Source organism: Puma concolor, chromosome A2, assembly GCF_028749965.1.
Source record: "Puma concolor isolate L17-30 chromosome A2, mPumCon1.1.hap2, whole genome shotgun sequence".
Classification (NCBI taxonomy): domain Eukaryota; kingdom Metazoa; phylum Chordata; class Mammalia; order Carnivora; family Felidae; genus Puma; species Puma concolor.
This window is the reverse complement of record NC_141668.1, coordinates 142,537,175-142,549,870: the sequence shown is the minus strand read 5'-3', so window position 1 is coordinate 142,549,870 and position 12,696 is coordinate 142,537,175. Positions and strand designations below refer to the sequence as shown.

At 43.0% G+C, this 12,696-nt stretch overlaps 1 protein-coding gene across 4 annotated transcripts in view; it reads left to right on the top strand.

Moving 5' to 3' along the window:
- Positions 1–12,696, top strand: part of PTPRG (protein tyrosine phosphatase receptor type G) — a 721,980-nt gene that overhangs the window by 30,412 nt on the left and 678,872 nt on the right. Inside the window, exon 1 of one of the 4 annotated variants that reach the window (XM_086697735.1) lies at positions 7,634–11,058. The exons of the other annotated variants lie outside the window; for them this stretch is intronic. The gene's annotated coding sequence lies outside the window, so the exon portion shown is untranslated. Of the gene's footprint in view, positions 1–7,633; positions 11,059–12,696 lie in introns of those variants that run through there. 4 annotated transcript variants of the gene reach the window in all.

The following is a 12,696-nucleotide window of genomic DNA, read 5'->3' as shown; positions in this document are numbered from 1 at the left end:
GCATGACAGAAAAATCTGCACAGTGTGTTTGGGGAAATAGCTTGCAGGAAGAAACACGATGTTACAACAAAACTGGTCTGATCTAAGCATGGCTAAGGTCTGAAATCGACAGGGAATTGTTACAATTAGTGCATTTTTTTTCTTTTGACCGTTTTTAATCTGTTGTGGGAAAATGAAGTTTTTCTTAATCCCGATGAAAAGTGAGAAAGCCTGTCTGTTCGTTTACAGATGTTTGTCATTTAGTCAAAACACAGATGAGAGTATGGTTTTTGGTTTCCATCTGGTCATGCGGCATGTGGCTGTGTACACAGAGCAGGGATAATCTCCCACCTCCCCGGATGGAACCGAGCAAGGCATGGGGTATTTCCTTTGTACCCTGAACCTAGAAGCTTTGCCGTCTGTGTTTTTGCTGATGAATGTTTGTTTCCGCTATAGGTGGACGGTAGGATCCGCCCAGTCATCTTCACATTACAATCAATTTATTAAATTGTACTTCCTATCACTTGCAGATGGGAAGGAAAATTGGATTGTATAGTGTTAACGTAGCTGCTCAAAGAAGTTGCCTGAACTAAAACTAAAAAGTCCAAGGTGTCCTTTCTTCGAGCTGGGAATGTGTCCTCTACCTTTGGGCGCTCTACAAGATGTGTGAACAATGTTGCAGTTCTAGCAAAAGGATTGAGGTCAGAAGTAGGGTAAAGGGGTATTTTCTTATGGCTATGCCAGGGAAGGTGTCAGGGAATTTTATTTATAACTTGGCAGTTTGGCCCTAGGCCTTGACTCTTCTAAATGAAACAATTAGTGTCATGTTCATAAGGAGTAGGTGGAGTACCATTTATATACACACAGCAGCTGGGAAGCTGTAGGTAGGACAGAGTCTCAGATTTCCATACATGACTGGATATGGGTCTTAGAGTCCATCAGGTTTATAGCTGGTTTATATAAAGGACAAGAAATCCAGCTAGTGTTCCTATGAGGGTCAAAGATTAGAAAATTGATATGTTGTATTTCTTTTTATACTTAAGTTTCTGTAAGTAAACAAAGTCTGAGGCAGCTACTGACTAAAATGTTAGTGCCATTGTATTCTTTAGCAAAGCTTGAAAAATTGAAAATATTTTTTGAAAAGAAAGCTTTTTTTAATCCACTTAATTTATACAGAGCTCACTTTTTTTTTTTTTGAGAGAGAGAGAGAGAGACACACACACACACAAACAAACATGTGGGGGGAGGGAGGGGAGAGAATCTTAAGCAGGCTCTATGCCCAGCACAGAGCCAGATATAGGGCTCCATCCCACGACCCTGGGATCATGACCTGAGCTGAAATCAAGAGTCGAATGCTCAACTGACTAAGTCACCCAGGTGCCCCTATACATAGCTCACTTTTAAAGCAAAATCTATTTAGGCAGGAAGACCATTAATTTTGAAAAAATATTTGAACATCTCAATTTCTGTTTGGTTTCAGCATATGGAAAACGTATGCCTTTTATTTTATTTTATTTTTTTAATATTTATTTTTGAGAAAGTGCAAGACAGAGTGTGAGAGAGGGAGGGGCAGAGAGACTGAGACATAGAATCCAAAGCAGGCTCCAGGCTCTGAGCTGCCAGCACAGAGCCCGACATGGGGCTTGAACCTAAGAACCGTGAAATTGTGACCTGAGCTGAAGTTGGATGCTTAACTGACTGAGCCACCCAGGTGCCCCAAAATGTATGCCTTTTAGATCACTTTTCGGGTACCTTTCTCCAAAAGACATATTCAGACAGAATTATTCTTCATAAGTTGCTTCTTTTGAAATGCTTAGATAAGGCAAACATTTATCTGTGATTACCTTCTTACTTGTGAACTCCCTAAAATTGGTCTCAACCCTGTTTTTCCTTTGTATGTGAAAACACTGGATATCTGCATTTAGCTTAAAAATAAGTGGAATTGTACTTTAAGTTCACATTAGTTGTGAGTGTGGAACAACATACATAATTAATTCATTTCTACAAGTAACAGGACTATTTTGGAAAAAAAAAAAAACAAACCCAAAACAGAAACAAAAAGACCAATTTCACCAGTGGTTTTCAGACTTTGTTTTTTAAGCATAGAATCTGTTCTTCAAATCTGATTTCTCTGATTAAAGCACAGAATGTGCAACACATAGGGTGCCTTATTTATTTGACAAATAATTGGGGGGCAGTACTAAGACTCTTGCCACCTTAGATTTTATTTATTTTATTTTTTAATTTTAATGTTTATTTAATTTTGAGAGAGAGAGCATGAGCACCAGTGCAAGTCAGGGAGGGGGAGACAAAGAGGGAGAGCACAATCTGAAGCAGGCTCCAGGCTCTGAGCCATCAGCACAGATCCCCACGAGGGGCTCCAACCCATGTACTGTGAGATCATGACCTGAGCTGAAATCGGCCTCTTAACTGACTGAGCCACCTTAGGTTTTAAAATGAGGTCTTTGTTTTTTGATGGAGTCCAACCCTTGTTCTTCCTGATGAGAATACCCGTTCAGGGTCACAGTGAGTTAGTAGTGGAATGGTTTGAAATCCGTGCCTCTTGAGTTCCTACCTAGCTCCTGATTGTTTTTTCTTTGAAAGATAGAATGATGAACAAAAATGGTAATTGCACACATGTGAATATATGGTCTCAACTGTTTTTCAGAATTGAATAATTTGCTCAAGGTTTGTGGGTTTGTTCGGTTCTTTTTTTTTTGCTCAAGGTTTTTATGCTACTTAACCCAACTTTTAGTAACTGTATATGGGATTGAAGAAAATAATGGTGTAGAACATTTAATGTCAGATTTCACTTTCCCTATCTGTTAACTATAGAATACTGCCAACTGACCACATTTTCTAAGTCAACCGAGTTGTTAAAGGGTCTGATTTATTTAGTGCTTTTACCATGTTGAGTTTGGTGTTAAGTCATTAATAAATTTAACAAGCCTACGTATTATTTGACTATATCATGTTTAATTTAATCAGTTATGATGGATAAATCTGCAAAGACATTGAAGATCCTGTATTTCTTTGACAGGTTTTGTGAGTCATTTAATCATTTTATTTTGCCATGTATTGATATTTATGTGAAAATGGAGAGACAGTGGTTTGTGTTAGTTGTAATTAGAGTCATTTTACTAATAAGAACTTTATCCCCTTAAAGCATTTGGAACCATTATCTTGGAGTATAAAACAAAACAAAACATTATCCTAGCATGAAAAATCCACTTAAAGGGCACAGTTGTTGCTACAGTTTGCTTTTCTTTACCAGCTAAGATAGGGCTTTGAAACCAAGGGGCATTGGCCATGGGAAGGAGCTATTGGCATGGAATGAATAGAAATTTTGCACATGCTTGTTTTGAAACTCGGCTACTTCTGTTCAGGGTTGACTGGTCTCGGTGGTAACAAGCTTAAAATGAAATAATGCCTTTATGCCAACACCATCTTGATTCTTCTTGTATGGACTGCTTGAGCCAATGTAACACATAATGTAGAGCAAAACAAGGAATCGATAAAGCCATTAAGTGGCTCACTGTCTGGCTAGGAATGTTGATGAATGGGTCCGCATTTCCCCTTGGGTGTTTTTATCCACCATGGGAAGAAAAGGAGTGGGCCAACAAAGTAGAGGAATTGAGAAGAACGGTTTTTCATGCTTGAGCAAGGCAGTTCAGCTAGTGTCTCTTTTAAGCTTGGAGACTTCTTTTTTTTTTCTTTTATCTGTGAATCAAGACTTGCAGTTGGTCATCCTGTGCTGTCCTCTTCCTGTCTCTTATTTTTGGGTTTATTGTTAGTTGATGATAGGGTGGAGAGATACCAGACACGTTCCAAAAACTCAGGCATCAGTTAAGTTGTAACGCCACTTAAGAGTCATGAGACCGGTGCCCGAGAACATGGGTGCAGTGGTGTCTACTGGGGACACGGGAGAAAATGTGAGCTTCTATGTGATATTAGTTTGCTAGGGCTGTCGTAACAAGCTACCGCAGGCTGGGTAACTTAAACAGGAATGTATCGTCTTACGATTTTGGAGGCTACAAGTCCAAGATCAAGATGTGGACAGGACTGGTTCCTTCTGAGGGCTGTGAGGGAGAATGTCTCCCATGCCTCTCTCCTTAGCTTCTGGTGGTTTGCTGGCACTCTTTGGTGTTCTTGGCTTGTAGATGCATCACTCTGATCTCTGTTTTTATGTTCACCTGGCGTTCTTCCTGTGTGCGTGTCTGTGGGTACATTTCCCCTTTTTTATAAGGACACTGGTCGTATTAGATTAGGGTTCACCCTAATGACTGCCTCTTAACTAATTACTTCTGTGATGACCCTGTTTCTAACTAAGGTCATATTCCAAGGCACTGGGGGTTAGGTACCGGGGCTAGGATATATATGATTTTGAGACTTCAGTTCCTAACAGATAGATTTTATGGCTGATTTTGTGTGCTTCTAAAATCTCAAGAGTGGTTTCAAGTCTGCAATCTACAGATTCAAACTTAGTAAACACTGCATTTTACGGTTTTTTTCTAGGTGCTTTCACATCTCTTGTGTTCCTTATCACAGCAAACAAATGTTTTCATGTTTGTGAAGGCTGTAGAGATTTTATAATAGAATAAAATAGAGCAAACCCTGCAGATGATCAGAACACCTTAGAATCTTATACTCCTGTTTTCTTCTGGGTATGGAAAATCATCATAAATCCCAGTCACCTGCATGAAAACTTTAATTTACCTTAATCAAGCTCAGTGGGTGGCAGCTGTTGGCATTACACAATCTGTGTACTGTATTTTGACATAAAATATAGATTGTACTTTTTGAGTGATTCAAGGGATTTGTCAAGGGTAATTTTGGCTCTTGCTAAAACCTTGTACACTGACTTTTGAACCTGACCTCCTCACTACCCCAGATGGTAATCTCTAATTAGATGAAAGTTTGGTCAGATGGGTTTTGTTTGTTTGTTTGTTTGTTTGTTTGTTTTGGCAAAAAAAAAAAATGTCTTCATATCGAGTTCTTTTTTTTTTTTTAATTCTTTTTTTTTAACGTTTTATTTATTTTTGAGACAGGGAGAGACAGAGCATGAACAGGGGAGGGTCAGAGAGAGGGAGACACAGAATCTGAAACAGGCTCTAGGTTCTGAGCTGTCAGCACAGAGCCTGACACGGGGCTCGAACTCACGGACCGCAAGATCATGACCTGAGCCGAAGTCAGCCACTTAACCGACTGAGCCACCCAGGCGCCCCATATCGAGTTATTTTCAAGTTACCTTCAGCAGTGGAAATTATTTTGCAAATGTTGCTTAAGTTTATTTATTTATTTATTTTGAGAGAGAGAGAGGGAGCATGAGCAGGGGAGGGGCAGAGAGAGGGAGAGAGAGAATCCCAAGCAGGCTCTGCATTGAGCCTGAGGTGGGGCTTGAACTCACAAACTGTGAGATCATGAGCAGAGCCGAAATCCAGAGTCTGAAGCCTCCTTTAACTGACTGAGCCACCCCGGTGTCCCACTTGATGAAAACTTGTAAGATTTATTCACTTAGCAATTGTCAGATACACAATACTGTGCTATTAACTGTCGTCACCATGCTCTGCGTTACATCCCCGCGATTTACTGATTTTATAACTGGAAGTTTGTATCTTTTGACTCCCTTCACCTATTTGGTCCACTCCCTCAGCCCCATCTCTGTTAACCACCAGTCTGTTCTCTGTACCTATTAGCTTTGGGGGGTTTGTTGCTGTTATTGTTGTTATTTATTTATGTGAAGGTTTTATTTTTAAGTAATCTCTACACCCAACGTGGGGCTCGAATTTACAATCTAAGATCGAGAGTTGCACGCTCTATTGACTGTGCCAGTCAGGCGCCCCTGTTAGTGTTGTTTTTTAGATTCCATACATGTCAGGTATACCTCAAGTCAGTGTGCACGGTATATTCTTCTGTTCATTTCTTCAACAGAAATTGGGAGTAATCTGTAAGGTGTTGGAGATTTAAAGATCCATGCGATATAAACTCTTCCATAAGAGTTTTTAGTTTTCATTCATTCATGCATCCGTCCATTGTTCCTGCTTATTGAGTGCCTCCTTTGTGCTATGCCCTGTTCTTTGTATTTGAAAAAGTGATGTAACTAAGAATACCTGTCTTTGCGGGCTTGTGTTTGATTGCAGGGGGTGGTGGGGTGGGTGGGGGGAAACAGTGAACATGCTAGAAGGTGATGAGTGTCAAGAAAAAGGAAAATATGATTAAGAAGAATCAGGTGTTGTTGGAGGTGGGGAGTTGGGTTGGGTGCTACCTATTATATTCATTTGATTTATTATTTTTTAAAAGATTTTTATTTTTCGGTAATCTCTGCACCCAGCATGGGACTCAAACTCACAACCCCGAGATCAAGAATTGCACGCTGCGGCGACTGAGCCAGCCAGGTGCCACATTGTGTCATCTATTTTAAATAGACCTATTGTAGAAAACTGACATGGAGTAAAGCGAAGCGTGTGGTGTCTGGGACACAGGGGACAGACAACCTGCTCTCCTGCATATCTCAGTTGGACCCAACAGTAGCCCTCTAAGAGCAGGTACTGTTAGGACCTACAGTAAGCTAAGGCTCAAGTTGTCCAGGGTCAAGTGACTAGGAAATAGTGGTGGAATTTCCAGCATTTTGATGCAGCGTGAAGTTGCCTAATTGGACAGAGGTCTCTCTGTGACTTTGTTAATGAGAACCTGCATTAGGCTCCTTTTTCAGGCCCTCCTAGCCTTTTGCCAGCCTGTGTGTCCCAGAGAGGCTGTGGCTATATCTTTTCTTGCTCACTTGGCTCTCCAGAGTGCCTAGTGCATGTCTGTGGTTCACTATACATGTGTCGGCCGAATAAGAAGGATAAAATACGGTCGCCGCCACCTTGTAAAGAGAGGGGTCCAGGCACCCAAGCCTGTGGTGGAACGCAGTTCCGAGGGGAATAAGACCACCTTCCACAGGGTGGTACCAGCCACGTGTCCAGCTTTGGGTTGGAGTCGTGGAGCACCTTGCAGCCGGGGCTCACGTACGTGGGCTTCTAATTTTCTCTGGGGGTCACACTAAATGGTCCATTGTTCATCAAGGAGAGGGGAAATTGATTTCAAATCACTCCTGTATTGGTTAAAAACCAAACTGCCACAAATGCTTTATGGGATCAGCGAGAAGATAGGCCCAGGGTTTTAGCTGCACTAAAACCTGCTTAATTAACCGAACGCTGTCTATTACCATCTGACAGCAAGCGTGACCCCACTTCTGCAGAGGGGCTTGGTTTTGATGACCATACTCCCAGGGCCAGGAGTAGTTTAGACCTGTAAGGGTGGAAGATTCATGCATTGTGGGCTTCTCGTGCACTCTGATAAGCAACCTTTCCCTGGTCAGGGAGCCCTTTGTGCAGGCTCATGAGAACGGATTGCTACATTACCAGGAATTTTGTGAGCTGGTTATGAAATTAAACATCATCTTTTTAAAGGATAAACTTACGTAAACTTACAATTAAGTTACACTTAGAAGTAATAAATACCCCAGACTCCTCATTTCCTAATTATGTTAATACATCTCACTGTTATATCTGTGGTCTTGAGTTTTTGTCTGTTGTATTTGTGTGGTAGAAATGCTGTACGATGAGGGGTGCCTGGGTGGCTCAGTCGGTTAAGTGTCTTGACTCTTGATTGCGGCTCAGGTCATGATCTCGTGGTTCTTGAGTTCGAGCCCCGCATCGGGCTCTGCGCTGACAATGCGGAACCTACTTGGAATTCTCTCTCTCCCGCTCTGTGCCCATCTCCTGCTCCTGTTCTCTCTCCCTCTCCCTTTCAAAGTAAATAAAGTTAAAAACAATGTTGTACGATGATGTGCTTTGGTCATCCTTTACCTGTTTCACATTTAGTGATGTCACATTGGTAGTTTGAAATGAGCTGTTCTGGGAATGTTTATACCATGGTAATCAGCAAATGGTACAGACCCACCCCCTCTCCCGGAGCTGGATGGCAAAATCTTTACAAATGTACCGCTGGTTGGGGCCCTGCTCTGTACTCGTTTGCTAGGGCTGCCATAACAAAGTGCCATAAACTAGGTGGTTGAAAACAGCAGAAAATGATTGCCTCATAGTTCTGGAGACTAGACGTCCAAAGTCAAGTTGTCAGCCGGGTTGGTTCCTTTTTTAAGGCTCTGAGGGAGACTCTGTTCCTTGCCACTTCCTAGTTTCTGGTCCTTGCTGACAGTCCTTGGCTTGTACGTGAATCATTCTGTTCTCTGCCTTCATCTGCACGTGGCCTTCTCCCTGAGTCTGTGTGTGTTTTCACATGGCCATCTTCCTTCTGTGCCTCTTGCTGCTTATTATAGGGATACCAGTCATATTGGATCGAGGGTCCTTCCAGTAGGAAGTATGAACTCCAATGATCCTAGTTCCAAATAAGGCCACATTCTGAAACGCTGGGTGTTGGGACTTTAACATAATCGTTTTGTGGGGACACAATTCAACCCCTCATGGCCTCCAGTGGCTCTACATTGAGTTTTGGGACACCTTGCATTTGGCAGCTCAAATAATAAAAATAAACATAAGAGCCCACATATATAATAACTTAGTGGCTTACTATATACTAGGGTTCCCCCCTCACCACATGTGTTCTCATTGAACCCTTTCAGCCACCCTGTAATGTAAGTACCATTATTCCCATTGAACAAGTTAGGAGTTTGGCTCTGGGCGAATTGGAGCTGTTGTCCTAGATAGCATATCAGGTATTTGAATCCAAATACCACTGGCTTCAGTCAACTTACTTGTCATGAATCTGATTTCCCCAGAGCCCTATTAGCTGTGCCAAATCCATGTGGAGGGTTAATTGTGGCATAGTAGGAGAGAAGAAGGATGTGCAAAATGTTTTATAAACTTTACAGAATCAGGCACCAAGGCTTGTGTAGATGAGAAAATGGGACCATAGGGTGATACAGTGACTTTTGTGTACTGACCAGGAGCACAGAGCCGGTAAAGGGAATGACTGAGATAGGAGCCCACGTCCCTCTGGACCAAAGACCCTTCTCGTTGCACGCTCCCATGTTGTCCTTCCAGCAAAGTCCACATCTGATACACGGGCACATACCATTCCTCATCCTTCTTGTTGGTTGAGGTGTTAGACCTGTGCGTATTCATTTTCTCATTCAGTTAGAAAGTATTGAGAGAGCCCTAATGATGTACCAAAGACTGGGGTAAGAGATGGCTTATGACTTGTCAATCGATACTAACAGCTCAGCTCTCAGACCTAGAAGGTTCTAGAATCCTCCATGGCCAGGCTTCCTTAAAAAGTCACAAGGTCCTCTGTCTCCACCATTTTCCTAGTTGGTGACAACCCTGAGCCTGTCTGGTGTATTTTGTTTTCTATTGCGGTGTAATAAATCACCACAAACTCAGTGACTTAAAGCTGAGTGACCTAAAACTTACTATCTCACAGTAACCATGGAATAGGAGCCCGGGAATTAGTTGGGTCCTCTGCTCCAGCTGAAATCAAGGAAGTGGGCCAGGGCTGTGGTCTCATTTGAAGCTGAAGGTCGTCTTCCAAGCTTGCTAACAGTTGGCTGAATTCAGTTCTTTGTGGTTGTAGGACTGAGGCCTTAGCTTCTTTCTTTTTTTAAAAACATTTATTTTTGAGAGACAGACTGAGCACGAGCAGGGGAGGGGAAGAGAGAGAGGGAGGCACAGAATCCAAAGCAGGCTCCAGGCTCCTAGCTGTCAGTACAGAGCCTGACGTGGGGCTTGAACCCACAAACCTTGAGATTGTGACCTGAGCTGAAGTCAGATGCTTAACCGACTGAACCACCCAGGTGCCCCTGAGGCCTTAGCTTCTAAAAGCTGCCTGCCTTTGCCTGCTCTGTGGCCATCTCTACAACATTGGATGTTTGCTTCTTCAAGGCCAACAGGAGAGTGACTGCTTCTCGTCTCTCAAAAATTCACCTGATTAGGTCAGGCCCACATAGGATAAATTCCCTATTCATTAACCTACAGTCAGCTGATAAGAGACATTAAATTACATCTACAAAATCCATTTTCCTGTTGCCATTTGTAATGGCTAGAAGAAAGTTTTTGGTTTCACTTCTGCCCAAGGGAAGGGGATTATGCAGGGCACAACACAAGGATGAGGTCACAGAGGCCATCTTGGAATTCTTTTACCTTATCTGGTAAAATAATTTATCCACCCTTTTGGGTTTGGACCCATGTTATTCCCCCGTATTCCCTCCCTTACCTTAGCTAAATATCTCCACATAGTTCATGAACAAGTCACAGTTTGAGTTCACTGAGTGTTCAAACTGTGGCTGGCTCTGTATGATTTTCATCTGCTTCACCAGTCCTCATGATTAGTATAAAGCTATGTAGGTTCCTCATGTAGAGTCCCAGTCCTCTGGCTTCATCTCTGATGCCTCTGTTTTCTATTATTTGAATATTCTGAATTTCAAAAAAAAATTGCGTTTTCATTTGGAAGGAAGAGAAGTCAACACAAAGTAGTTCAAGCAGATAGAACCTACTAGTGCCACAGCACCAGGGTGTAGTGGGTTCAGGCATGGCCGGATACAGGTTTTCAAACCATGTTATGAGGGCCCCCTCCGTCCCTTTTTAATATCCCCTTCTGGTAGCTCTTGTGGTGTTGACAGATAGCCACCCTCGCACCCCTAACACCTGCAGACTTACAGTCTCCTTATTTCTGAAGAAGGAAACTTAGTTCCTGAGTCTAGACACCATATTATCATGCCTTACGCTTAATTATCAAGACTTGGGTCAGATTTGGCTAGACCAGTAATTGGCCAGGCTCAGATAATGTCCCCACCACTGTGACTGAGGCAAGAGTAAGAGCCTAAAAGGCTCTTGCAATAGCTTCCTCTTAGGAAAGAGGGGGCTTTGCCAAGGGAAGAGAGAGGGAACATTGTCAGGTGAAAATAACAAATACCCAGTTTGGAACCTGGAGTGATAGATAACAGCCTAATGGATCATCTTGGTATAATTTCAGGGATCATTTTTGGTATAATTGGTATTCCTTATCCTTCCCTCCTCAACACCACAGCTGGTGAAACAGAAGTGGTATGGACAGCCATCGGTGACATAACAAAAGCTTTGGGTAAGTGGCAGTCCCCGGTAGGTTTTCCTATTAGCGTAAAATCCTCTGTCTTCTTGACACGGGTGTCCTTTGAAGACTTCTGAATATTGTCCTGAGAAAATGCCACGTGAATTCAAGAAATCGGATCAAAACTGTGTTCTTTGGGATTCATTAAAACTGAAATGCCTGGGGCCAAATCCTAGCCAGATGCATCAAACGCACTAAATCTGAGACAGCACTGAGCTGGATCACTTGGATGTTCTCATTTTATAGGATTTTTCTTTACCACAGAAAGGCAGCTCCATAAACTCTTTAAATCTTACATGACTTTTTTGGGGGAGAGGGATCTGAGATGTGGCTAGAAATTTTTTATTATTGGGGCGCCTGGGTGGCGCAGTCGGTTAAGCGTCCGACTTCAGCCAGGTCACGATCTCGCGGTCCGTGAGTTCGAGCCCCGCGTCAGGCTCTGGGCTGATGGCTCAGAGCCTGGAGCCTGTTTCCAATTCTGTGTCTCCCTCTCTCTCTGCCCCTCCCCCGTTCATGCTCTGTCTCTCTCTGTCCCAAAAATAAATAAAAACGTTGAAAAAAGGAAAAAAAATTTTAAAAAAATAAAAAAAAGAAATTTTTTATTATTAACCTGCCTTTCCCCCTGCTTCTCCTTGGAATTGAATTGTCCTTGAAGAGGCCCCGAGGTGGACATTCCTCCAGGTTGAGGGCTCACTTTCTCCCCTTGGTTTCTGTGATGGCTGATGTTGAGATTCCAAACGCAAATAGATGCCATCTGGGCTCGGGAAGCTAAAGTAAAGGAGGGAGCAGAGCCAGAGGGAGTGGCAGGACTCTGGACATGTGCACACAACTTGCCTTTCCTCTGGGGCCAGCTCTGTTCCGCTTGATTGTGGCCCTGAGGGAATCGGAGCCAGTGTTAGAACATTCCAATATTTCAAGAGAAGCTAGAGATCTTACATTTTACTGAATTACTTCTGACTTAAAAATTTTCAAATGACTTCAGTTTTTATTACACCATGAAGGCTGAAGTAATTTGTCTTTTGGCCAGGGTCATCCTCTCAGCGGCCAATTTTGGTCTCTGGTGTGCGTCTTGCCCAGGTCAGAAGGCCTGTTGTAGATGCTGTTTGATGCCTTGCAGCATCCAAGTCCTTCTTCCTAATGGAGCCTCAGTTTTTTACAGGGTCCACCCTCCTCTCTGGACCCTCAGAGCTGGGGAAAAGCCAAGCTCTAGCTCCAGGGCTCGGTTTATTTGGTTTCCATCCCTTATTAGTGATTGGTTCAGGGTTGGCCATGTGATCGGACTCTGTCCAATGGGAGGGAAAGATGTGTCTGCGGGGCCCTCTCATGGAAAGCTGCATTTTACCTTGAAGCCAGGGAAGCTGTGGACTCTCCGTGCTCTGGGTAGGGTTGGGATGTCGCACCTCCTACTGCTGCAGGTGTCTTGCTTTCAGCCTGAGGATGAAGTCAGCTTTGAGGCCCTACCTGGAAAAGAAGGGAAGAACCTGGATTTTTGTTAACATCCTTGGAGGGCTGAATCCACCAGCCCTGAAGCCTAGTCTTCCACTGAAGTTCTTTTGTTTCACATAAAGAATTCTTTCTTGGTTAAGGCAGCATGACTTGGCCTGAGAGGACTAGGACTAGGGGAGAGACCCC